Source organism: Panthera tigris, chromosome C1, assembly GCF_018350195.1.
Source record: "Panthera tigris isolate Pti1 chromosome C1, P.tigris_Pti1_mat1.1, whole genome shotgun sequence".
In the NCBI taxonomy this organism is placed as follows: Eukaryota; Metazoa; Chordata; class Mammalia; order Carnivora; family Felidae; genus Panthera; species Panthera tigris.
Window position 1 is genome coordinate 192,291,712 of NC_056667.1, and position 25,953 is coordinate 192,317,664.

Sequence of the window (25,953 nt, forward strand, 5' to 3'; positions counted from 1 at the left end):
TTCAGCAGGTGTGGGATGGCATTTGTGTTTCAGAAACAATTTAAAGCAAGATACTCAGAGCAAATCAATTCTCAGCTCCTGTGAGGTTTCTCTAATCTGGAGTCAGATGAAAAACACTGATGCCCCGTCTGAAATTTTCAAGGCTGCATTTGAAAATGTTCTCTCCCCTCAGAGTAAGTTTGAACACTTGACACTAAAATATTTTGGCACTTACTGATTTTTAAATCAGAAAGCAATTCTAAAGTTTTATTAACAAAGCCATATTTCAGGAGAGCAACAGTAGCCAATAACACCAAACATATATTTAAAGTAAACCCTAAACGCTGATTATGACAAAAAATCCAATAGTTTTTATTTAAACCATATTGACTGGCAGGGCATTCACTTTAGTGAAGACCAATGGTTCTCAAATTTGAGGGAGCTTCAAACATCTCCTGGAGGCTTGTTAAAATAGATAGTTGCAGCTCATGGCCAGAGTTCCTGATTCACCTGGTCTTGGGCAATGCCCAGGAATTTGCATTACGAACCAGTTTCCAGGTGATACCGATGCTGCTGGTGAGGGACCACACTGTGAGAACACTGCCCTAGCCAAAACGTGAGGATAGATTCCTATTGGAGAATGGTGACAAAAGTCTCTCTCAGCTGTCAGGTAGACAGAGGACTACTGACAGTCTTGGGATGAAATTTACTTGTGATTCATCTATATTTTGTAAAATGTTCACTATTTCCTTCTGGGAGAAAGAACTGAAACAACAAAAGAACATAGATTTTTTTTTCCCCAAAAAATCTTAAAAAGGAGGACCCTGGACATTTTTGTGCTTCCTTCAGGAGTTTTTATTATGCAGTGCAGACAACTCATAGATTCAATCATTTCCCAAGTTATATTGGCTCCCCTGTGCTCTGTTGAACACATGGAGGCACACGACATGCCTGCTCTCTGTGTGGCAGCTTGTGGTTTCTAAGAGCTCATGATCCTCTCTGATGCCCTGCCTGAAGAGAGAAAATCTGCAGCTTTGCTGGCAAGCCCGGACAAACACCGCCCCACCCCCCAACCCCCCAATAATCCAATGCTGAAGGGGTTTCAGTTGAAAAGTCTTCTTGTCACTCAAGGTTCTTTCCCTGACCACCTGAAGGTCTGCTGGGAGATCATTAATAATTAATAATCAATTAATTATTAATCAACCTAATTAGCAAATTGGCTGACTCTTAGAATGAGTCACTATAAATAAGCAATAATACATCTTGGTTGGATTATGTTTCCCCAAAAGATGTTGAAGTCCTAACTTTCAGTACTTATGAATGTATTTATTTGAAAATAGGCTCTTTTTAGACAATCAAATTAAGATAGGGACATTTGTTCTCCGTATATGAGAGTCTCTTATGGTTTGCCTCCCTCCCTCTCTGTAACTGTTTTTTCTCCTTCCCTTCCTCCATGGTCTTCTGTTAAGTTTCTCAAGTTCCACATATGAGTGAAAACATATGATATCTGTGTTCTCTGACTTATCTCACTTAGCATAATACCCTCCAGTTCCATCCACGTTGCTACAAAATTTCACTCTTTCTCATTGCCACATAGTATTCCATTGTATATATAAACCACATCTTCTTTATCCATTCATCAGTTGATGGACATTTAGGCTCTTTCCATACTTTGGCTATTGTTGAAAGTGCTGCTATAAACATGGGGGTACATGTACCCCTATGAATCAGCACTTTTGTATCCTTTGGATAAATTCCTAGTAGTGCTATTGCTGGGTTGTAGGGTAGTTCTATTTTTACTTTTTTTGAGGAACCTCCACACTGTTTTCCAGAGTGGCTGCACCAGTTTGCATTCCCACCAGCAGTACAAGAGGGTTCCCGTTTCTCCACATCCTCACCAGCATCTGTTGTTTCCTGAGTTGTTCATTTTAGCTACACTGACTGGTGCGAGATGGTATCTCAATGGGGCTTTGATTTGTATTTTCCTGATGAGGAGTGATATATATTTTTTTAAGTAGGCACCACGCCCAATGTGGGGCTCCAACTCATGACCCTAAGATCAAGAGTTGCGTGTTCCACTGACTGACCCAGCCAGGTGCCCCTAAGCTACCTAGTTTGTGGCATCAGGTTATGGCAGTTCTAGAAACTAATATGGCATTTATTTATGAATACAAATATTATTGTTACCCATGATATTGTCATATTTCCACTTCATTAAAACTTTTCTAATTTTTTCTCAATGTTAGTTTTATTTGGTATAAACTGTCAGGGAAAGCAGAGTGCATTTCAATAAATAGTTGTTAATATGATTTGCTGTGTACTTTGAGTGGGGAAAAAAGTGTTCTGAGTGTATTTCTGTACTTGTTTTACTTCTATAGGCACTTGTGGCCTTAGGTAATTAACACTGCTTACAGATGTTTTTGCCTAAAATGAAACCCACTTGTCAATATATTTAGGCAGATCCTAACTTTACAAATCTTTCTCCTCAGAGCAAAAGGCATTTTTTTTGTAGGACAGGCATAAAATTTATTTTTCTAAGTGGTGAGTCAATTGTTCCAAAACCACTTAAATGTTAGCTTCTATTTCCTTATGAGACACTCTCTAAAGGAAGCAAATTTTATCTTCAGTAGGTTAAGAGATAAAGGTTTTTGTTTTTGTTTTTGTTTGAAAGTTCATGTCCTAAGGGAGAGAAAAGTCAGAAGAAGAAAGTCTATCAGATGAAAATGTCAGCCAACTATTTCATATTTTACCCACAAAAATGTGTCCTTTCTTCCTCATTCATTCTCTCATCTTCCCCCACTCTCATACCTTAAAGACCACAGTGTAAACAATATTAAAGGAACAGTATCTCAGTTTTCTTCAATAAAGACCCAAATAATAAACCAGTTTTCAATTTTTTTTTTGAAGCGCCGAAACCCTCTAAAATTGTTTTATGGCACTTTGTGTAGTGAGTCATATCATGTAGAGGTCATGGGTACTGTAATTAAATTTTTTGTGCAGTGAGCTCTAGAAAATTTCCACCAAACCTGTCATTTCTTTGGAAGTCTTTGGGATTCACTGGTATAATAGCATTCTCCAAATAATTTCTTTTTTTTTTTTTTTAAATTTTGGTTCCTTATTAATTCCTACAGGTAAAAATGATACATTTTCTGATCTCTCAGTGAGGTGAAAGGCATACAGTTGTTTGTTGCCTCAGACTCCACCGACTGGTAATACTGGAGGAGATTCAGGTTTCTGTCTTCGAAGAGCTACACATCTTCTCAAATGTCAGTGTAGTGGTGATGTTCTGACCAAACTGCCAAGTCTACGGTTAAAATCCAAGAATCCGGCTGGCATATGACAAGTTTTCTCAAGATCATGTCTTGTCTGAAAAAAAAAAAAAATTAGAACATAAAGTGATTCAGAGAGCAAAACATTTGCCATTTCTGATTTTGAATTTTGTTAAATGCTTGGGAAGTTTTTGCCACCAGGATGAATCCACAAGGCAAGCTTTAAAAACTTTGACCTTCAATTTATTGCTTCTAGGCTTTTTTGTCTCCCTGTGCATCCCTTTCTCTCTCTAACCCACTAAACTTACAGGCCCATAGGAGCTGCCCTACCTCTGGTTCTGTGATTTTCAGAGCAAAGTTTTCTAGGTTCTTCTCAGTTTTTTGATTATTCTTCATCAACATCTATGTAATACTTTGTGCATTTGTGATTTACACAAAATATTATCCCTTTTCCTGGTTGTTGGGATAATTTGTCCTTGTGGACTTGAGAGAAACTGGATATGGTAGACACCCCAGAAGACCTTTTATTCATTTCAAGACTAAGAGATTAAAACCCAAGAAAAGAACCCTGTTATTCTGATCCTTCATTCTGCCTGCAATGCTAATCATTGCCTCTTCATAAGCCAAGAAGGAGAATTGCTTATGTTCACCCTCCTCTGAACTCCCACCCACAGAGGTCACATATTATCTTCAAAACAGGGTCATCTTATTGTTTAAATGTAAGTCATATGCTAGGAAATTTAGTGCTAAATCAATGATCTGTTTTCCAGCTCTCCACCATGAAAGAAAAATCATATGAATTTTACTTTCTGTGGGGGATAAGCTTAGGAATCCCCCGGGCTTACACTAATGGGTTAACAAGGCATAAAGAAATACAAAGCCATAAAATGCTCACACCCGAGTTTGGGTAAGCCAGATTGGCACCCCAAGAATGGGGGGGTGCAAAGACACCTAGAGAATAGGGAGGCACAAAGGTGCCAGGAATAGGGAGGTGCAAAGGCACCCCAAAATAGGAGGTGCAGAGCCCCCAAAAATGTATAGAGAGAGGCAAAGTCCTGAAATAGAAACAGTGCAAAGGTGCTCAATACATAGGAATAACAAGATTAGATATTCTGGGTGAAAGCACCCCAAGTTTAGTACTATAGCAGAAAGCTGCTTTCATAGGAGAATAGGGCCAGGTTGGTGAATTGGACTATGGACCACTGCGCTGCTGGCAAAGCAGTCCGGAGTGGAGATGGTTAACAAAAGAAAAGGTGTCTTATCAACCCTGAGGTTATTCTCCCGGTCTGTCTCATCCCCAAGGCTGGCAAAGATAAACAGGCATGGCACCTCCTGTCTTCTGTTAACAAACATATACCCATCTGCCCAGTGTCTGGAATTTGTTTTATATCGACCCAAACCCCAAACATTGTATATCTTCAAAGCCCCCTTTTCCCCCTCACATCCTCAAGTTAATGTTCACAGTTTCTTTTGTTTCTTTGTGCACACCCATCACATTTGTAAGCCTTCTGATTTGAGTAAATACCAGGCAAGGACACTTATTTGGGGCTCTTGTCTTTTCCCCAGACATTAGCCATCTCTTGTTTTAATCCTGCATGTGGTCTTTTGCTGGCCAAAAGAGAAATTTAGACCTAGAGTCTACGACAACTTTGTAAAAGAAAGGGCACAATCATAAGTAAATCTAAGAAAAACAAAATCACAAATTCTTATAGAAGTTGTTTGATACTATTTTGTTTTGTGCATATTATATGTTGTTTGAAGTCTGAGGACCTTCCTGGTATTGGCTTTCCTCTCACAGAGAACCTGTCCATTAGGAATCAGTGTGGTTTTTTTTGTTTTTTGTTTGCTTTTTTTGTTTTTGTCACTGAAAGGTAGGTACAAAGGCATCAGTGTAATTTAAAATGAACTTGCCTACCATGTACCAAAAAATGGTTCGTTTGATGGGGAACCTAGTTGGCTCAGTTTGTGAAGCGTGCAGCTCTTAATCTTGGGGTTGTGAGTTCGAGCCTCACACTGGGTGTAGAGATTACCTAAAAAGATAAAATCTTGAAGAAAATGGCGCAGTTGAAAGCTCAAGGCTTTGGAAAGGCTTATTCTAAAGAACTTGCTCATTATGTCACCTGATTTTTTTCAGTTTTAGAAAACTACCTTTGTTGTCTGTTAAAGAACAAACATTCGCAGAATGAATTTGAAGATCAAATTTCCTTTATTCAATGATTCATGAGTGGGGGGAGTGGGCAGTGTCCCTTCTAATAAATGGATAGGTACTCAGAGGAGCTATACAAAGTGAACGTTTTTTAATAGGCAGAAGGAGGGGGATGGGTCAAGGAGGTTGTTAGCAAAAGGAAAGATTTTTTTCAGGCCACGTAATCTTTTTGGGAAGGTGGGAATGGGAGGGGGTTTTATTATGCAGATGACCTCACTAGTACTGATCAAGAAATTGAAGATTGACTGTTTAAAGGTGACATCTCTGGGCAAGGTTGAAACTGCAATTAAGTCTTGGTTTACTGTCATGGGGACAAACAACTCTATTTAGGGCCAAATGAGAACCAACACAATCTATTCAGAGTTTTCTAGAGCAAGGGAGTTAGCTGCCATCACTTGTGTTTGGTGGAGCCTCAAAGGCAAGCAGGGGTGAGGGAAAGTTTTATAGTGACAAAAAGGAAGATCTCACGTATACTCTGATTGGAGGTTGCATACATGGAGAAGCTGGAGGCAGATTAATGAGAAGGGTTATGGGATTTGTTTGGGAGCACATTGGCTTTCTCTGGTTGATCCTGAGTTGCAAGCATGGACAAAAAATTAAGGAAGCTAGCAGTCACTAAGTCCTGATCATTTGGGGCTGATGCCTGCAGAGGTTGCTGCTTGCGTCAGAGGTCTGTTGTCATATATAGTCTGGCCATTGTCCATTTATGTATTCGATGTCTGGTATAATATATTGAGCCATCGTCCTTTTGATGAAAATTTCCGTGTTTTTTTTTTTATGCTCTATTATAAGTAATGCGGGTATTTCAACTTGATGAAATTAAATGAGTGTCTCAATCAACAGATATGCAAATTCCTTTGTTTCAACAGATACTTTTATCTGGCCCTCAAAACTGCCCTTCTAATTTACCTAATTATACAATTGTGAAGCTTCGTTTCAAATAGATGAGTTTGAGAATGCTCTTCTCTTCTAAAACACTGATTGATGAAGATTGAGTTAGACATATTCTATTGACATTAAATCTAATGAGATAATTTACAAGTGAAAAAGAAATTAGGGATCACATAAAGCATCAATAAAGTGATAAATGGATTAGGTCAGTTTGGCTATTTTCCATTTACTACTTCTGTGTTGTACTAAAGAAGAGCATTGGCAGTTAGGATGGGATTTCATAATCCAGTTGGAAATAGCATAAATACTTTTTTAAATAGTAAAACCCAAAATGCCTGGAGTAAGAGCCAAAGGAATAAAGATACTTTATACACAATTAATGGAACAAGTATGAGAGGAAATGAGAAATGAGATACAGGCAAGAGATAATAAACGGGCTTTAAAATATTAAAAGACACCTGGAATGGAACAGAATGTAAAAATTGGAAAAAGCAGTGTTTTAAACATTTGAAAAAAAAAAGGATGGTATGATTCTGAGTGTCTCCTTATCACACATTATGCTATAGGAGGCATTAAGAAAATCAGAGGTTCTAATCTCAGAAACCTCACAATTTGATTAACATAAGAAATGTTAATGGTATAAGTAAATAGAAACCAACTCACACTTCCTAAAAGAATAAGGAAATTTATTCACTCGTGTCTGCAAAGCCAAGAAGAAAAGCAAATGCCAAGGTGGTTTGACACAGTGGCTCAGCAAAATCAATAAGAATCTGGGGACTATTTGGTTTATTTGTTTTTATTTTCTTCACTTCAACTTTCGTAATGTCACCTTCATTGTAAAAATGTCTTTCCTCCTGGACCAGCTGCTTTTGTGCCAAAAGCTCTCCAAACAACTTGTTCTGTCTCCAGACGTTGAAGGAAGACCTGAGTTTTGCCTTCATAAGCTAACTGTGGTTCATTTGTCCATCCATGAACCAACTGCTTATGGCAAAGAGGATGGGAATGTGCGACGTGTCTTAGATCAGTCAGGGCTCACACCTGAAGTTCTGAATGGGGACCATGCAGCCATGTGTCCTGGCTGTTACACAACGGAGGAGGGCAGGTTCTTAAAGGAAAATCTGGGCGCTGTAGGCAAAGGGGAAGGGAGGGTTGATGATGGGGCTAGACTGGCAACTAAAACATGTCCACTACCCTATCCCGGTTGAGGGCAGTAGTCGAGTGTGCAGATAACCCCAACCCCCGGTGGACAGAGTGTAGCACGTGTTCTAAAGTCAAACGAATATGCATGGGAGGGGTCCACATTTACATGAGACCGTTTTGCTTAAATTTTGTCAAAGTAAGCTCCTTTGACTTTTATGTTATTTGTTTAGTATCTTCCTATTGCTAAAAGACCATTTTTAAAATAGGGTAAAATCAGGACTCTTGTACACATCTTGTACAGATTAATGAACGCAAGTTAAAGATTTTCTTTAACTCATTAATGAGGAGATCTGTAAGGTATTATAACCAGTTCCAAGTAAAAGTTCAGAAAGTACAAACTTATTTAGAGTAAAGGAATACTGAAGTGAGTATGCAAATGAGGACAAAACTAGCTAGGAAAGTCTATTGAACAGAAAAGAACTTGCGTGTTTGTAGACAAGAATTATTTTGCACTGTTATCAGTTATTGATAATTTACAAAGGTGCAAAATGGCTCCCATAGAGTCACAGTCATAAAGAGCAAACGGGTGAGCTATAAGTAATGCATAATTTTCTCCCATAGCACACATTTTCCCTATACTGTGGCTCCAAGAACATTCAGGTTAAAAAATTATTTTAATGTTTATTTATTTTTGAGAGAGAGAGAGAGAGAGAATGGGGGAGGAACAGAGAGAGCCAGAGACACAGAATCTGAAGCAGGCTCCAGGCTCTGAGCTGTCAGCACAGAGCCCAATGCGGGCTCCAGTCCATGAGTTGTGAGATCTTGACCTGAGCCCAAGTCAGATGCTTAACTGGCTGAGCCACCCAGGCATCCATACATACATCCAGGTTAAAAAAGTCCGTTAACCTTCCTGAAAGGGAGGTTACACTCAATATTTCTTTATTCCCCAATCATGGATGTAAATTTATTCGCTATATGTCCCAGTGAAAGGAAGAGTGGTGTGTGTTCATTTGGAACACAGTTTAAGTGTAAAAAGCAATAAGATTATAAAGTGGCTAGAATTAAATCAAGACCATCATTATTGGCAAAATTATAAGACTTCCATTTTGTGAAATTTAAGTACAAAAATATAAAGATTTAAGGGCTTTTTCATAGGCTTAGTGCCAAATTGATGAAATTATTTGACCCCTAATCACTATGCTGCAGATTTCATTAAGCTTGCATGTAGTTTTGAAATAAAAGTGCTTGATTGAATTAAAGGACAGTTCAAACACAGGTCAGAGATTTTAGCTGATTGTAGTGTAGGAGGATGGTTATTAAGGACCCTAAGGAAGTTCCATCCCTGGAGACTTCCCACAGGAGAAAGCCTATTCCTTGCCTGTTCAGCTTGCTCCAGGGGCATCTCTCTTTGTAGCTTAGCTCTAAAGCAGCTCTCAGGTAATTTGCTACAGCATGGGGAGAGAGTGCAAGAGTGGACTCGCCTTTCTTTGCTTCTACCTCCATAACCTCTGGAGCAGAGAAAAGAACAGAAATATGTTTCCCAAGAATGAGAGAAAATAAACCAAACGTTTTAATCAAGCAAACAGAATTAGGAAATAGAATCATTCTCTTCTCAAGAGACGATGCTCTTTAAAATTTGACTTTGCTAAAGAAACAAGCATGAATGCTTCCTTTCCATTTTCAAGGTGCAACATCTTTATATACACAAAGGCATTCAAGCTTAAAAGGAGAGGCTGAAAGAGTCTGAATGCCTGTTTGAGTTTAAATACAGCATCTGAAGCAACCCACAGGTAAAGCGGATTCTAATCAGATACCCCAATTACCAATTACCCAGACCTGGATGTGTGTGTGTGTGTGTGTGTGTGTGTGTGTGTGTGTGTGTGCGCGCGCGCGCACATGTGAATGTTGTTTCCTTCTAAATTAATCTTTTTTCCCTTCCAACTACAGTTTCAATTCAAACAGAATCCTAGCTGTACTTTGTCTTTCACTACCTCCAAAAGAGGCCACAGAAATGGGGAAAGAGCTAGCAATCATTCCTCTCTCTATGAACCGCCATCTCCAGAAATTTCCCTAAAGGGCCAGTCTACACTTTTGGAAACCAAGATAAGCTTATCTCCAAAGGTATGTGGGTTTTTTCCCATACTGATTTCTATAAATTTTTCCAGCTGGCTGGAAAGCAGGTACAAAATATACTTTTACACTGATATATTTGATACTCTAAACTTCTTTCCTGTGGCAAATATTCTACTGATACATCTATGCTACAACTTGCTTCAATTATTCTGCAGGGTGTGCCAAAGACTCTGAGGAAGGGGATGGGCTCAGAAAGTCTTTGCTGCTCATTTGCCTTCCGAGTTGAGAACAGTCGCCACCTTGACTTTAGCATAGGATAATCAAACTGTATTATCCAGAGTTCTGCTTACATTTTTATAGGGATGAGTACTTTTGCATCTGTAATCCAATTCATATTACATATTTAATATGCATCATTCACCTGTTTGGCCCATCTCTCCACTCCTCTGCTCTGACAACCACCAGTTTGTTCTCTGTGTTTATGAGTCTGTTCCTGTTTTTGTTTGTTTCTTTGTTTTGTAGTTTAGATTCCACATATAAGTGAAATCATATGGTATTTGCCTTTCTCTGATGTATTTCACTTAGGTCTCTGCCCCCCACCCCCAGATCTATCCATTTGTTACATATGGCAAGACCTCATTCCTTTTTATAGCTGAGTAATATTCCATTATATATCACATATATAACACATCTTCTTTATCTAGTTATCTATTGATGGATATTTGGGTTGCTTCCATGTCTTGGCTATTGTAAATAATGCAGTAAATGCAGGGGTGCATATATCTTTTTGAATTAGTGTTTTTATTTTCTTTGGATAAATACCCAATAGTGGAATTATTAAATCATATGATATTTTTATTTTTAATTTTTGAAGAACCTCCATATTGTTCTCCACAGTATTTTCATCAATTTATATTCCCACTATCAGGGTTACCCTTTCTTTGCATCCTTGCCAACATTTGTTATTTCCTGTCTTTTTCATATTAGCCATTCTAACTGGTGTGAAGTGATGATATCTTGTGGTTTTGATGTGCATTTTCTTGGTATTTAGTGATATTGAGCATCTTTTCATGTGTCAATCAGCTATCTGTATGTATTCTTTGGAAAAATATTTATTCAGGGCCTCTCTCCAGTTTTCAATTGGATTTTATTTTATTTTATTTTTTTTGGTGTTGAGTTGTATAGGTTTTTTATATATTTTGGACATTAACCCATTATCAGATATATCATTTGCAAATATCTTCTCTCATTCAGTAGGTTGCCTTTTTGTTTTGTTGATGATTTCCTTTACTGTGCAAGAGTTTTTTTTATTTTAGTGTAGTCCAAATAGTTTACTTTTGCTTTTGTTTCCCTTGCCTAAGGAGACATATCCATAAATAATGTTGTTAAAGCCAATGAATAAGAGATTACTGCCTATGTTTTCTTCTAGGGGATTTATGGTTTCAGGTCTCAAATTTAGGTCTTTAATCCATTTTGAGTTTATTTTTGTGTATAGTGCAAGAAAGTGGCCGAGTTTCAGTACAGCATTGTTGAAACACTATATTGTAAACCTGAGACTAATAGAATACTGCATGTTAACTATACTGAGAAGAAAGACAGAAAGAAAGACAGAAAGACAGAAAGAAAAAGAGAAAGACAAAAAAGAGAAAGTAGTCCAGTTTTTCCAGCACCGTTTGTTGGAGAGACTGCTGTTTCCCCATTGTATACTCTTGCTTTCTTTGTTGTAGATTAATTGGCCATATACGTATGGGTTTATTTCTGAGCTCTCTATCTTGTTCCATTGATCTATGTGTCTATTTTTGTGTCTTTTTTGGTGATTTTACGGAAATTTTAGTGTTTAGACCTTTTATAATGCTGTTGCAGCGTTTGCTTCTTTAAGTGCTATTAAAGTTGATACAAAACAAAACTACATAATTCTATAAAACCTAATCAACTCATTTATGTAAAGTATATGGAATGATTATGCAAGAACAAGTTGTGTTTTTGCCCCAAATCACCAGTATCTATGATAACAATGGAAGAACATAATTCATATTCATGAAACATCCTTTAAGCTGCTGAAAGCCTTCATTTCATTTGTGGATAATATTATTTTGTGTCAGTTTTGAGCAAAAGGTGAAATATAAAAAGTGCTTTTAATCCCACATATAAAGTATTCTGTTGTTACTTCAGAGCTTTGTTTTGTAATATTAACAACTGAACATAGATGTGACAGGTTTACACAGATTCAAATTAATCTCAGGAAAAGAAGACACTTCAGAAAATTACTACTGAATGGGGTAAAATAATACAAATGCAGGGGTCAAAGTTGGAAATGAGAAGGCAGCTGCTAAATGAAGTTATTAAATGCCTCTGCCCTGAAGAAGAAAGGCTTATTTAAGCAGAAAACTGCTTGGAAAACAATGTTCAGTTAAATAGAGTGAGACAACAACTACATTTGCTAAAACTGAGACATGGATCTTTCTTTAAAAATTTTCTTCTTGTTAATAAGTCTAAATTTTGAAGCTGTGCTCAATAACGCCTTCCATGTGTGTTGTTTTAGATTTCATAAAGCTTTGTGTATCTGCACACTAATTGCAGACCAGAAAACTAAGCTTCTGAGAGAAGAGATGGTGATGTTGAGGGAGATTGAGTAATTTATCCAACATTGTGAATGTATTTACTACCACTGAACTGTATGCTTACAAACTATTAAGATGGTAAATTTTATGATATGTGTATTTTGCCACAATAAAAAAAGGAAAGAAAAAAGAACAAGCAAGGAGATGGCCCAAAGCCTGAAAATGAGGCTCCCTTGCATTTTGTGAGCTACTTATTCTATTTCTGTAATTCATGTCCCCCTTTTTTAAAAAAAATGTTCATTTATTTTTGAGAGAAAGAGAGTGCAAGCAGGGGAGGGGCAGAGAGAGAGAGAGAGAGAGAGAGACAGAGGATCCAAGGTGGGCTGCACGCTGACAGCAGAGAGCCCGATGTGGGGATGGGGGGCTCAAACTCACGAGCTGTGAGTTCATGACCTGAGATGAAGCTGGCCACTTAACCGACTGAGCCACCCAGATGCCCCTCATGCCCTCTTTTGTATTAGATTGTTTTAGCAGATGTCCCACTAAGCCTGAAAAGTAAGTGTAATCGTTAAGCCCATTTTATAGATAAGAGACTGAGCATTCTAGTTGACTTTTGAAGTGTAACAGACTGTCACAAAATGGTTTATGACCAAAAGAAATTTATTTTCCTTACTCATAAGTCTGTGGGTTCAACGGAGTTTGGCTGCTTCAGCTGGGCGAGTCCCAGACTGCTTGTCAGGCTCAGGTCTGTTTTCCTGAAACATCTTCTCACAGCCGTTGGCAGAAGTACATGAGAGTAAGCAGAAAAACACATTATCTGGAAGGCCTCAGTTTGGAACAGTGCCCTGTTCCTATCCCCACCTTCCACTGATCACTGCCAAGCTCATAGTGTTTGTCATTAAATTACCGATTCTGCGCTCCAAACCTACCTTTCTATACTCTGATTTATGTTGCTGGATCTGGGGCCATTTTTCTACTTTGTCAGATGGCTCCCAGCCTGGGCTCATTAACTGGAATTACCAGAGGGGATTTGAAGACTGGAGAAGAGATACTCATTCCCCTGTTTTCTTGTTCCTGACACTCCTCCCCAGGAAAGTTTCTTCACCCTGACAACGGCAGTTGGCTCCAGTGTTTAGTTTAAAAAATTTTTGCCACATATCACCAGAAAAAGTCTCATTGATGCTCCCTCACGATACCGTCACTAGCCGGGCATCGTTTCTCTTCAGAGGCCTGAACCCCCCAAAATGGGCCCCTCCTCTAATCAAGAGAACCAGCAGCAGTTGGGCAACACCTTCAAGCCATGTTTGGGCATCACATTCCATACCTTCAGACTCTGACTGCAGGAACTCTCCTCCTTGTGTTCCTACATTCCCAGAACCTTCTCATCCAACAGAACTGGGATGGGGTGAGGTGAGTGAAGTGTCACAGGAGTCCTTTGTTGGACATAGCCTTCATTTGAAACTTGCTGTTTTGTTTACTGTGGATTTTCACATTCATATTTTTTATGTTGCTTTCTGAGGTTTTTGGTGTTCTTTTACATTTTTCCCCTGAGGACAGTGCCTCCCCTGCCAGATTGTAGTCCCTGATGGGTAAGGCACAGGTGCCCACTGCAGATGTCCCAACACTTTCTTATCTAGTTACTGACTGTTCCTCAACACTAGCTCAGTATTTGTGATGACAGGAACCACATTTCAAAAGGAAGGCGCTCCTTCTGCCTGCTTGCATGTCAGGCCGACTTCCAGAGTCCGTCTCAGCCCTGTTTCAGATGTTGAAAACAAACCCAACCATGAATGTTTTCCGCATAACTTTGTCAACCTTGATGCCTTTTTTGCCCTTGGCACTAACTACAACTTCCAGTATGTTGTTGAATAGGAGTCATTAAAATGAAAATGTTTGCTTGATTCCTGATTTATACGTGGGTTTTAAAAAGAGGTTTTTAAAAGAATGGCCCTTAAAAAAACCATAGAGATGTGGTGTTCCAATCAGCAGAACCTCAGGCGGTGGACCCGGCCATCTACTTTGCCGAGAGTTTTATGCTACGTTGCTATAGGAATTTAATGGATTTTTTTCCTGCAATAACTTGAAGAGTACTTGCTTGTCTTGAAGAGGTCTATTGATTCTTATGCATTACTTTTGTAATTAAGAGACATGAAACATTTTATTTCTAAATTTGTTCATGTTTTCTGAGTACATATTTAGCTATTTTTTTTAACGTTTATTTATTTTTGAGACAGAGAGAGACAGAGCATGAATGGGGGAGGGGCAGAGAAAGAGGGAGACCCAGAATCCGAAGCAGGCTCCAGGCTCCGAGCCATCAGCCCAGAGCCCGAGGCGGGGCTCCATCTCGCGGACCGCGAGATCATGACCTGAGTTGAAGTAGGACGCTAAACCAACCGAACCACCCAGGCGCCCCCACATTTAGCTATTGAATTGAATTAAATGAAAATATTTCTTAACAAAATAAACTTTCTTTGTATTCTCGGAATTTGTTCATCCTCATCATGGTACATTCTAGTTCCAAAATACTGCTAAGAGATATCTCCTAATACTTTATTCAGATTTGCTCTCTCTATGTTCATAAATGTGATTTACCTATAGGTTTCTGTCTTTGTGGTAATTTTCAGCTTTGGGTGTCTGTGTTATTCTGGCTTTATAAAACATTGGGGGATTTCTTTTACTTTTTACCACTTAAAATGTTTAAACTGTATGGCCATATAGTGTTTCTTGAAGGCTTAGGAAAATTTCTCTTTGAAACAATTTGGGGCTTTAGATTTTTTTTGGTAAGGAACAGTTAGTCAACTCTAATGGGCTTCATTAAAGTTGATTCCTACCACTATTGATTCTTAGAAATAATTTGTATTATCCAAATGGTAAAATTCATTTGCTTTGCAATTTGCATGGTACTTTTATTATTATTTTTTAATATTCCCCATGTATTTGGTTATTTCCCATTACTTTTTTTATTTAGTATACTTTGGTTTTTACTCTTTTTTACTTCATGTGGCTGGCTGGTGATCATTGTATTTTGCTACTTTTTTTTCTTTTTGTTTTCAGACACAAAATGTTAGTTTTATATATCTGTCCTAATTCTTTTTTTATTTTAAAGTTACTTATTTTTATGTATCCTTTACAATTTGCTTTTTTTATGTTTACGATTTGCTTTTACTTTCCATAGATTTACTTGTGATTTTTCTTAATTTTTTGAGATCAATAGTTTATATATTTTTATTATTTCTTATTTATCAAGCAAGATTTAAGACTATCAAGTACAAGTGGTTTTTAGTATATATTATAAAAATCCTGAATTTTGTATTTTTTTTCTTGACCTCAATGTTCAGAGATTATTTTCTAAATTCGAGTTTGTTTCTAATGATTCTTAAAATATTTTGATCATTTTATTGCCTTGTATCTGAGAACACAATTTCTCATATTTCTACCTTTTGAATTCAGTGACTTTTTTCTTTTGATTCAGTGTATGATCATTTTTTTCTCTAAACCCTGTGGATCTGAAGTAGGTGGGCCCGTCCAAGGACCCCGAGGACCTTGGCTTCCCGTAGGATAAAAATCAAAGATGAGCCAGAAGGAAGTGAAAGCAGAGTTTATTGAATAGGGTAAGTGATAGATATTAGTACATGGAGTGTCTGGGAGACTCAGAAAAAAAAAAGAGAGTAAGTCTTGTCATCGCTTGGGGTTTGGAGTTTATATTGGAAAGGGGTCTAGGGTATGTGATCCTTCAGGAATCCAGGGTAATGTCCGATCAAAGGCAAGTGACAAGTGAGTAGTAGGTGCTATTTCATAAATCACTGAAGGTAGGGTCTATTGATGCCAGCATGGGCCAAGGTTTGTTTGAAGCTGAAGTCCTAAAGTTTTAAGCTAAAGATCCCATGTTTGGGATCCAGTTGGATCCGGTGTTGGGGGCCCAGGATGAAACTCAGATTAACTTTCTTGTTTCCCCCTTGGAGGGGGAAATCATTTTTATGGTTTATTCAGAATCAAGGTGAAATGTAGAACATGAATAAATGGGGCCTAGCAGAAAAACAGCAGAGATGGAGCCTTCCTAAAAATGAAGTCAGAAACTGAGGGGTCAGTTTCCCTTTCTCATATCCTTCAAAAACAGTATGTTCTTTGTGTTCAACTTAAACTAGCCAGGATAATCATATTCAGATTTTCTACACCTTTCATAAATCTTTTCCTACTTGATTTGCTACAGGCTAATAAGTGAGAGGTATTGTCTCCTACTACCCCGAGATTTATTTTGATATTCACTATGGCATTTTTTCCCTTTTGTCCACTATTATGTCTGACTGGTGCATTGTCATTGTGAATTGCTCTTTTTTTTTTTTTTATCATTTTCAATGACTTTTTTTCCCCCTTATTTAACTTTTTTCCCCCCTTGAGCTCGAACTTACCTGACATTGTCCTGGTGAGTTGGGCTTTGATTTCCTTAGCATTTGCCAAGCATATTTTTTCATTCTTTGACTTCCATCCTTTGGGGCTTTAAATGCAGCATTTGTATGAGGCAGGTAGTTAAGTTCTACTTTTTAACTCCCTCCTTTGAGAAATACACATTTGGTTTTTTTTTCTTTTCTTTTCTTTTTTGGTGTATCTACAATCCCACTCATCTCATTCTTTTATTTAATTATCTATCATCCCTTTTTTCATAGATTTAATGTTCTTTTCAATTTTCTCCAAATGGCATGTTTATGGCAAATTCCACCCTTATCACATAGGGTGTTGCTGCTGTTATAGTGGATTCTCTATCTCTTTTGTGGGTTATATTCATTCCCTGTTATTTTTCCTCCTCAGAATTTAGCTGGGGTTGCACACAATCATAATTGAATAGGTTTGGTTTCTGCTATATATTTTTCCCATAATTTTTTAAAAGTTATTTTTCAGAGTTTATGTTTTTCTCTTCTGCCATCTATTCTTATCCCCCTGGGGTTGCTCACAGATTTTCAAGCAACTCTCAAATTTGGGTGAGACTTTACTAACGTAATCAAAACAGTAGGCATTTAGTGTTTATTCTGCCCTTACCACACATGTCAACAGCCTGTCTTTGGAAGCCCTATTCATCCTGCTCCAGGTGCACAAGAGAAAACCTGGACCTAACATGTTCTGTGTCCACAGCATTAGTGATCCACATGGAAGGAGGAAAGGTCAGTCCTTTCCTGTGCCCCCATTAGTTGTTCCTGTAGTTGGCTGTTTCTCTTCCATCCTGATAAATCACAGTAACTCTGTTGTTGGAGACCATTGGCCCTGAGTATTATTCTCTTTCCTGTATGTCTTAGCAGCAGGTGCTAATAAAAAGGAAGCCCTGGGAGATTTTCCTGTCCTTGGTGAGACTCTTATAATTCATGGTGTCAAAGAAGCTTTTCCCTAAGACTGCCTATTCATTCCCTGTAGGCCACTTATTTTATCCAGGGACTCTCATGAGATTTTTTTTCATTAAGTACCTACTTTTCCCCCTTATTGGTAGACAGGCATTTTTTTTTTTAATGTTTATTTATTTTTGACAGAGAGAGAGACAGACATGAACAGGGGAGGGGCAGAGAGAGAGAGAGAGACACACACACAGAATTGGAAGCAGGCTCCAGGCTCCCAGCCATCATCCCAGAGCCCGACGCGCAGCTCGAACTCACTGACCGCGAGATCGTGACCCGAGCTGACGTCGGACGCTTAACCGACTGAGCCACCCAGGCGCCCTGGCAGACAGGCATTTTTTTTGCCATGTGCATTTTTCCTTCCTCTTACTTTGAACTCAGATACAAGAGCTGGAGAGATAACAGTCATACTAAGACCAACCGACAGAATTGTAGAGACTGGCCATGCTATTACTCTGGAAGTGTTGAACTGATGCTTGCAAACAAGGTGACCTACTGTGGAATCCTACTAGGTGTGAAGAGAGGTCCCTGAGCTCCATGTACTTTTGGAACCGCCTCTGCCCTTCACTTCAACCCTTTTCTCAGCAGGGGTACAGAGGAACCCAGAGCTGGTGGAAACACTCACAACCTGCTGGTAGGTTAACTTTTCATTCATGCTCACTAGCCTCATGTGGGCCCTTAGTGCTACCCAGAAATCAGACTACATTTTCCTGACATACATTTTCCTGATAGATTCATTCTCCTTTTCTCCTAAGTGATGATTTCATTATTCTCTCCTTATTCCTCCAGCACCACAACCCCCTCTCAGATGATGACCTAATTTCTAATCTTCCCTGGGAAATGAAGGCAAGCAGGAGAGGATTTCCATAGATGCCCACAGTCATGCCTCCCACCTACTTGCATCTATAGTCAGAGGTCCTGCCTTCTCTATTTTTATAATAGATTAATTTAAATAATAATTCAATTCATCTTGCTCAGAACGGATGTTCTTAAAGTCTCCCACCTCTACCAATCATTTCTGAGATTCCTTGTGGGCACCCAGGCTTTCTGAGTTCCTCAGTCAGTCATTATGCTCTTTCCTGGGTCCACCACATTCTGTTAGTAGGATACTCTGGCATGGCTGCCGGCAATATGGTGCCCGAGAGAGTTTTTAATGGAAGTCTGTTTCCTTTTCACTCACAGCATCTTTGCTCTCTACTGGATTCAGACAGAAGTCCCTTTAGGTCATGTAAGGCAATTCCCAGTACCATAGCTAGGAATGACTTTGTAATAGTTTCTCACCTCTGGCAAATAAACTCAGTTTTCTTCCTAGGCCAGTTACTTCTTTGCTCATGGATGAGTTCTTTCCAAGGGAGCTCCTCAGACTTCCCTACAAATACAGTATCGATAAGCCTCCTTTACCAACTGATTCAGCAAACTCAGATATATATGAATCAAACCCATGGTTTCCAAATTTTATTTTACCCTTCTACCCATTGCAGGGAAAATAAAGGAAATTCTTTTATGAGTAACTTCTACTTTCTTTTGTTATTATTATTATTTGAGAGAGAGAGAGAGAGAGAGAGAGAGAGAGAGAGAGAGAGTTTGAGTATGGGAGAGGGGCAGAGAGAGGGAGAGAGGGAGAATCTTAAGCAGACTCCACACCCAGGTCAGAACCCAAGTTGGAGCTCGATCCCACAACCCTGAGATCATGACCTGAGGCAAAAATCAAGAGTTGGACGCCCCCTAGGCAGCCCTGAATGCACTCCTGAGTAACTTCTACTTTCAAACAAAACTGTTGCTATGGTGCCTATAAGTGAAGGCACTGTCCATACAACCACCCTCCCTTTTCTCCCAAAGACATGGGACCATGTTGACACTCAGCTGTTGTTTTCTTAAGACAGTACCAGAATCAAAGAAAAGGCAAACTGAAAACTTTATCTCCAAGTCCAGAAAAGAGAGGGATGATCAGCAGCATCATACCCACCCTCTCAAATGAACTGGCTTTCCTCTGTTCCATTCCCAGTATTCTGTCTTAGGTACGGGGTAGCTTTATGCATTGAAGCTACCAATTTATAGTGAACAACCCCACACAGGAAGTATGAACAGAATAGAGATCTTATCACCATATTGCAATTACTCACAACAATTTTCTCCTTTGCTTGTGCATCTCTCCCTTTCTCTTTCTACTAAGCATATTTAGTCATAGCCTCCTTGAAAGTGGTTTTCCCTAACTGGCTCCCCAGAGGCTGCTGAAGCAATGGAGAAGTAGGAAGAGGGTTCTTATCCACTTAACATTGCCATTTAGTGCCATGTAAACTGGGTTAAGGTGCTTGACAAGGGTAGAGGGTAGGACCAGATGCTGGCTTACATAGCTGGCTGAGGGCATCCTTCCATGTTAAGGAAATTTAGTCAGGGAAAGAAACAATGGAAAAGTAAAGAAGATAAGTTTCACTATTATTAAAGTTTCTTTGGGGTGCCTGGGTGGCTCAGTTGGTTAAGCATCCCACTCTTGATTTTGGCTCAGGTCATGATCTCATGGTTTGAGTTTGAGCCCTGCATTGGTCTCTGTGCTGACATTGTAGAGCCTGCTTGGGATTCTCTCTCTACCACCCCCCCACCCCCCACCCCCTGCCGTGCCCCTACCCCACTTGCTCTTTCTCTCTCTGAAAATAAATAAATAAACTTAATTAAAAAATTAAAGAAGTTTTTTCACAGCCTTGATAAGGCAATTTGCATGGGTGTCATCTATTTTTTACCATTGTATTCCTTCCATCAAAAGAAGTTGTCTGCCTTCTTTTCTACCATTCAGAAGGGAATCACTTTCATTTTTAAAACAGCTAGTTCTCTGTAGATATTCCCTGTATAAAGCTGCATCAGTATCTGCTAAATCACAATTTGGGGTTAAAAGTAGTAACATTGCATGATCCCTAACTTATGTTACTCTTAACCTCCCATACATGCTTCTGTATATGGTGTATATTAGTTTTTATCTCTAAAGGTTATGTGGTGATATTACTCATTGATGTGCAGGAAAATATGTTTTGCTTTTTCTTTTTTTTAGTGGTGATTGAAGGGTTAGTCTAGGCATTCAGATTCTTTAGCCAAGAATTCCCATTTAAAGAAAATATTTTATGCATTTATATTTTGAGTTAACTGACTAGGCCATTATCAACACCATAGAAATATATTTCATGGAAGCAAACTTAAAAGTTAATTTTAACTTCAAAAGTTTTCTGTTTTGCTTTTAATTTTAATTTACCTTCTTTGGTAAGCCTAAAGCAGATATAATAGAAAAGGGAAGATTCTGGACATAGTTAATTAAGAGAGTTGAGAATTCTCTTCCAGCCATATTATACAAGGTATTATACATCATGGATAAAGCTGTAGGATGGCCATTGTCGTTGCTATAGCCTTAAAGTTTGTGCCCCCTCCTAAATTCATACGTTGAAATCAAATCCTCAGTGCAATGGCATTTGGGGGTGGGATCTTTGGAAGGTGATTAGGTTATAAAGGCAGAGCCCTCATGAATGGTATTAGTGGATTAGTGCCTTTATAAAGGAAATCCCAAATCCCAAAGAGTTCCCTTGCCCTTTTGGCCATGTGGGGACACAATGAGAAGGTGCTATCTATGAACCAAAAAAGGGAGCTCTCCCCAGACACTGAATCTGTTGGTGATTTGATCTTAGACCTCCCAGCCTCCAAAACTGTGAGCAATAAATTTCTGTGTTGTGTATAAGCAAACTATCTCTCTTATTATGTTACAGCAGGCCAAAATGTCTAATATAGTCATATTGCAATAACATTTCTTTGAAGTTACTAAGTTAAAAAAAATCGTTTGGTGTCAACATTTTCAGAGGAAAACACTTTCTTCTGGTATTTTATATAATACCTCATGACTAAATAAATGACATTTAACCCAAGAACATAAGGTTGTGTTAGCATTTAAAAATCAATCAATTTAATCCATCATATTAACAGACAAAAAAAAAAAAGCTGAAAAGTAGAATATGGTCATCTCATGAAACACAGAGATAGTAATTGTCAAAACCCCATATCATTTATGAGGAAAAACAAAAACAAAAATGCAAAAACTCAGTAAATAAGAACAGGAAGGAACTTCCTCAATATGATAAAGGACATCTATAAAAACCCACATAGCTAGTATCCTATTTAATGGTGCAAGATTAAATACTTTCCTGAAGATTAGAAGCAAGGCAAAAATATGTGCTGTCACCACGTGTAGTTAATGTTCTAGAAATGGTTTTAGCCAGAGCAATAAGGCAAGTAAAAGAAAGAATGTGAATAAAACTGGACTCAGAGAGACTTAATCATCTATGCTGAAATTCTATGGAAACTACAAAAAAGTTCCTAGAACTAATAGAGGAGTTTAGCAAGATTGGAGGGTGTAAAATCAATAAACAAAAGTTAATTCTATTACTATAAATTAGATAAAAGCATTTAGAAATAGAAATAAAAATAACAAAAACACAGTAGCATCAGTAAATATGAAATAGTGATAATTTGACAAAAATATTTAATACTTATAAATTGAAAACTATTAAATATTGCTGAGATGTTAAAGAAGATGTAACTGGAGAATTATACCATTTCCATGGATAGGAAGGCAGCATTATTATTATTATTTAATTTTTTTTAATGTTTATTTATTTTTGAGAGAGACAGAGACAGACTGTGAGTGGGTTAGAGGCAGAGGGAGACATAGAATCCAAAGCAGGCTCCAGGCTCTGAGCTGTCAGCACAGAGCCCGACAGAGCCGGACAGAGCTGGACAGAACCTGACGCGGGGCTCACACCCAGGAGCGGTGAGATCATGACCCAAGCCGAAGTCGGACGCTCAACTGACTGAGCCACCCAGGCGCCCCGGAAGGTAGCATTATTATTAACGTGACAAACGTATTTCCTTGGCATTTCCATATAGATTTTTGAATTGGTTTGGCAATTTCTTTCCTGTTGGAGTTTTTATTGGGACTGTATACTCCATTTTTTAATAACTATTTGTTTTTATCATCATTCAATTTCTATTGTTGATAAATTTATAAGATAAGATGTTTGTTAGACAATTCAGCTGAAGAATTTATGGAATATATAGTTTCATTTATTTCTTATATATAATTTTTTTTTTTTTTTTTTGAGAAAGAGAGCATGAGAGCAGGGGAGGGGCAGAGAGGGAGGGAGAATCTTCAGCAAGCTTAGCGCTCATCACACTGAGCTCCATCTCACAACCCTGAGATCATGGCCTGAGCTGAAATCAAGAATTGGATGCTTAACTGACTGAGCCTCATCTGTGCCCTATAGTTTCACTTTTTTTCATGTTAAGACTATCTGGTGATTGGTCAGATTTATTAAGTGCTAGCCAACTTGGAAATAAAGTTACTTCTTAGGGAAAGTTACTTATTTATTATCACTTAAAAAATGATCATCATTAGCTAAGCGAAAGGCTCTTATTGTTTGTATTATAAAACTGACTTAGATTCAAGAAAAAAAATGCTCTTATCCTTTAATTTGTAATTTTATTTTGCATTTTATTGAATTAATGATTTGTTTAGATCTTAGAATCTGGGAGGCAACAAGGGAGTTTCGTCTTGGAAATGATTCACTCTAAAATAATAAATGTCTCCCTGGGCCTTCAGATTAAAGATTAGATAATTTGAGAAGTAATTTGAGTTTTAGTGTTTACAATTTGTCATAGAAGGTGGTTGCCAAAGTAGCAATAACATTTGTGAGGAACTGAAGAATTAAAAAGAATAATTCATACTGGTATGAAAATATATAAGTCAAAATAATTTAACGTACAATAGAAAGTTACTGAAAGCAAAAATTTGAAAGGATACTTATCTTAAAAAGAAATTTTTGGGGGAGGTGCCTGAGTGACTCAGTTGGTTAAGTGTCCGACTTCAGCTCGCATCTGATTTCACCGTTTATGAGTTCAAGCCCCGCACTGGGCTCTGTGCTGACAGCTCAGAGCCTGGAGCCCGCTTCAGATTCTGTGTCTTCTGCTCTCTCTGACCCTCCCCCCCGCCTCCCCCTGCACTCTGTGTGTATGTGTCTCTCTCTCTCAAAAATAAACATTAAAAAAAAAAAACTTAAAAAGAAATTTTTTTTGGATTTATGTCATGTGTCACATGTTTTTATATCTGGAGTTATGTTACATAAAACAATAAATATAGATCAACCAATGATTAAGTCCTGGCTATGGCTAGTTTACTGTTACTGATTCATTCATTCATCAAATATTTATTAAGTGCCTACTATGTGCCAGTTTCTATGTTGGTGAAAGGTTGAATTAAAATAGTTTTACATTTCACAAGGAGCTCACAATGAGGTTTAAGGCAACTAGGGTCCCTTGGATTGGCTGTGTATTATAAATGAATTTCTGAAAAACCGTGGTTGTCTAGAATGGTTAATCTAGCAGACAAAGAATAATGAATTCATGTATAGCCTAGAGTGAGTTTAAATAATTAAACTAAGATTGCCTAAGGAAAACCATGAAATAAATAGCTTATCTCTGGCAGACCACATGTCCAAAATGTAACAAATATAAGAATACTATCTGAAGGCGCAGCCAAAGATCCAAGAGCAATCTTTGTATATAATGGACGGAAGAGGACAAGAGAGAGTGGGTGTGTACGTTTGTATTTTTCAGTATTGTTTTCCCTAGTTATACTAACACATAGCAATCATATTAGTAAAAAATAGAGCTTCCATAGAGCTGTGGTATCTGTGCCATAAGATTGTATCTGAAAATGGCTGGAATAGAGAGATTAACTGGTAATTTAAAAAATAAATTTTTATTGGATATTATCATCTGTTCAGAAAATACACATGAGATGAAGAACATGTGAGCATTACATTGTGATGTGTATTTCTGTAGTCTTTTCCTCCAGTGTGAGATCTGTCTTTCTATTTGGAGATGATTCTATGTATATATGTCTAGTCTCTGTGAAGGAATATAGAACTATGGGTTGACAATACACTCGCTCCCTTCTGTGCCTATCCCCAAATCAGAGAACACTTGGGAGCTACATTTTGGAGACTTTTTTTTGTCAGCAGAGTTGTGTTTAAACCCCGCTAATTAGGCATTCACACCACATCTGAAAGGTAGACGTGAAGCAAAGGTCATTATCCCTTCCTCTAGCAGCAGCTGGCAAATTCACAGCCTTTGTCAAATACGAGATTTTACAGCAGTCTCTAGGCATAACCCCTCAAATCCTACATGTGGGTGCTGAAACGCAAGCGACTGATAATAAACAATCTCATAAGATTATGGCCAAAGCCACATTATCTACCTCCAGCATGTTGAAAGGCTAGCAAAAATCTGAGGACTAGAAACTCTTCTCATTATTCATAAGCATCTAGTTCTTCTTCTTTTTTAAAAATTAAACCTCTTCCAATTGAAACACTCAGAGAGGGTTCTCTTTTTCTGCCTCAGTCCTGACTGATACATAGGAAATGGCCTACCCTTCACTATGGGATCCAGAAAAGCAGAGTCCTCCCACTGCTTTTCTGAGGGAGCTAAGGCTTAAGTCCCACACTTGGCTCATTGCTGGGAGGTGAAGCTCAAGTGGATAATTCACTGGTGACAGCAGCAGAGACGTGGCCAGTGGCAGAAACATCAAAGTCCGGTGATAGCGGATATATCCAGACGAGCCTTATTCCTGACGAAAGAGATTTGCTTTGCTAGTTGATCCTTCTGAACTGTGAAGTGTTTGACTAACTTTTCATGCCTGTTCTATCAGTTGTCTAAACCCTGTATATCTTTCTAAATACAATTTTAAAAATTTTAGCCAAAGCCCAAGAATCGTAACTAATATAACATCACCCAGGGACAACTCATACCATATAAACCATCTGTAATAATGGAAGCCCAGACACCAGCCTTCAGTGAGAAGTATGTGGATATACAGGATGCTGACTTGCTAAATCTATAACACATCCTGCCTTCTTATAATTACATCACTTGAATGAGGTTGTTTTATCTTCCTTGTCTTTATATAAGAGTTAGAAACTGTTTCCAAAACTCTAAAGATATATTTATGTCAATTAATATCTTGAAAGTTGAAACAATAAAATTTAGTCCATGTAGACCACATTTTAGAATATGGGACTATTGCGAAGCATTATTGGTAAACCTAATGTCTGATGACACTAAGAACTCTAACAATTGGTTTATTGCAAAATAAGTTTGTCAAAGATATGTATTACCAAGTGGAGGACAATGATGATATAATGTCCATGTAGAAACATTTCTTATTCTAATCTCCTAATAATTTTCAATAAATGTTTTGCTTAGATTTGTCATTCAGTTATCAAATGTTTTTCATTTTTTTAACGTTTATTTTTGAAAGAGAGAGACAGAGCATGAATGGGGGAGGGGCAGAAAGAAAGAGGGAGACACAGAATCTGAAGCCAGCTCCAAGCTCCAAGTTGTCAGCACAGAGTCCAATGTGGGGC

General features: G+C 38.1%; 1 long non-coding RNA gene across 2 annotated transcripts in view; it reads right to left on the reverse strand.

The window, feature by feature from the left end:
• Positions 1-2,086: 2,086 nt before the first annotated feature.
• LOC107180015 overlaps positions 2,087-25,953 on the reverse strand; it is a 42,603-nt gene continuing 18,736 nt past the window's right edge. For both annotated transcript variants that reach the window (XR_001510763.2, XR_006221569.1), the window contains exons 5-7: positions 18,782-18,869; positions 12,793-12,883; positions 2,087-3,345 (exon numbers count right to left, since the gene is read on the reverse strand). This is a non-coding gene — a long non-coding RNA (uncharacterized LOC107180015). The remainder of the gene's footprint in view (positions 3,346-12,792; positions 12,884-18,781; positions 18,870-25,953) is intronic.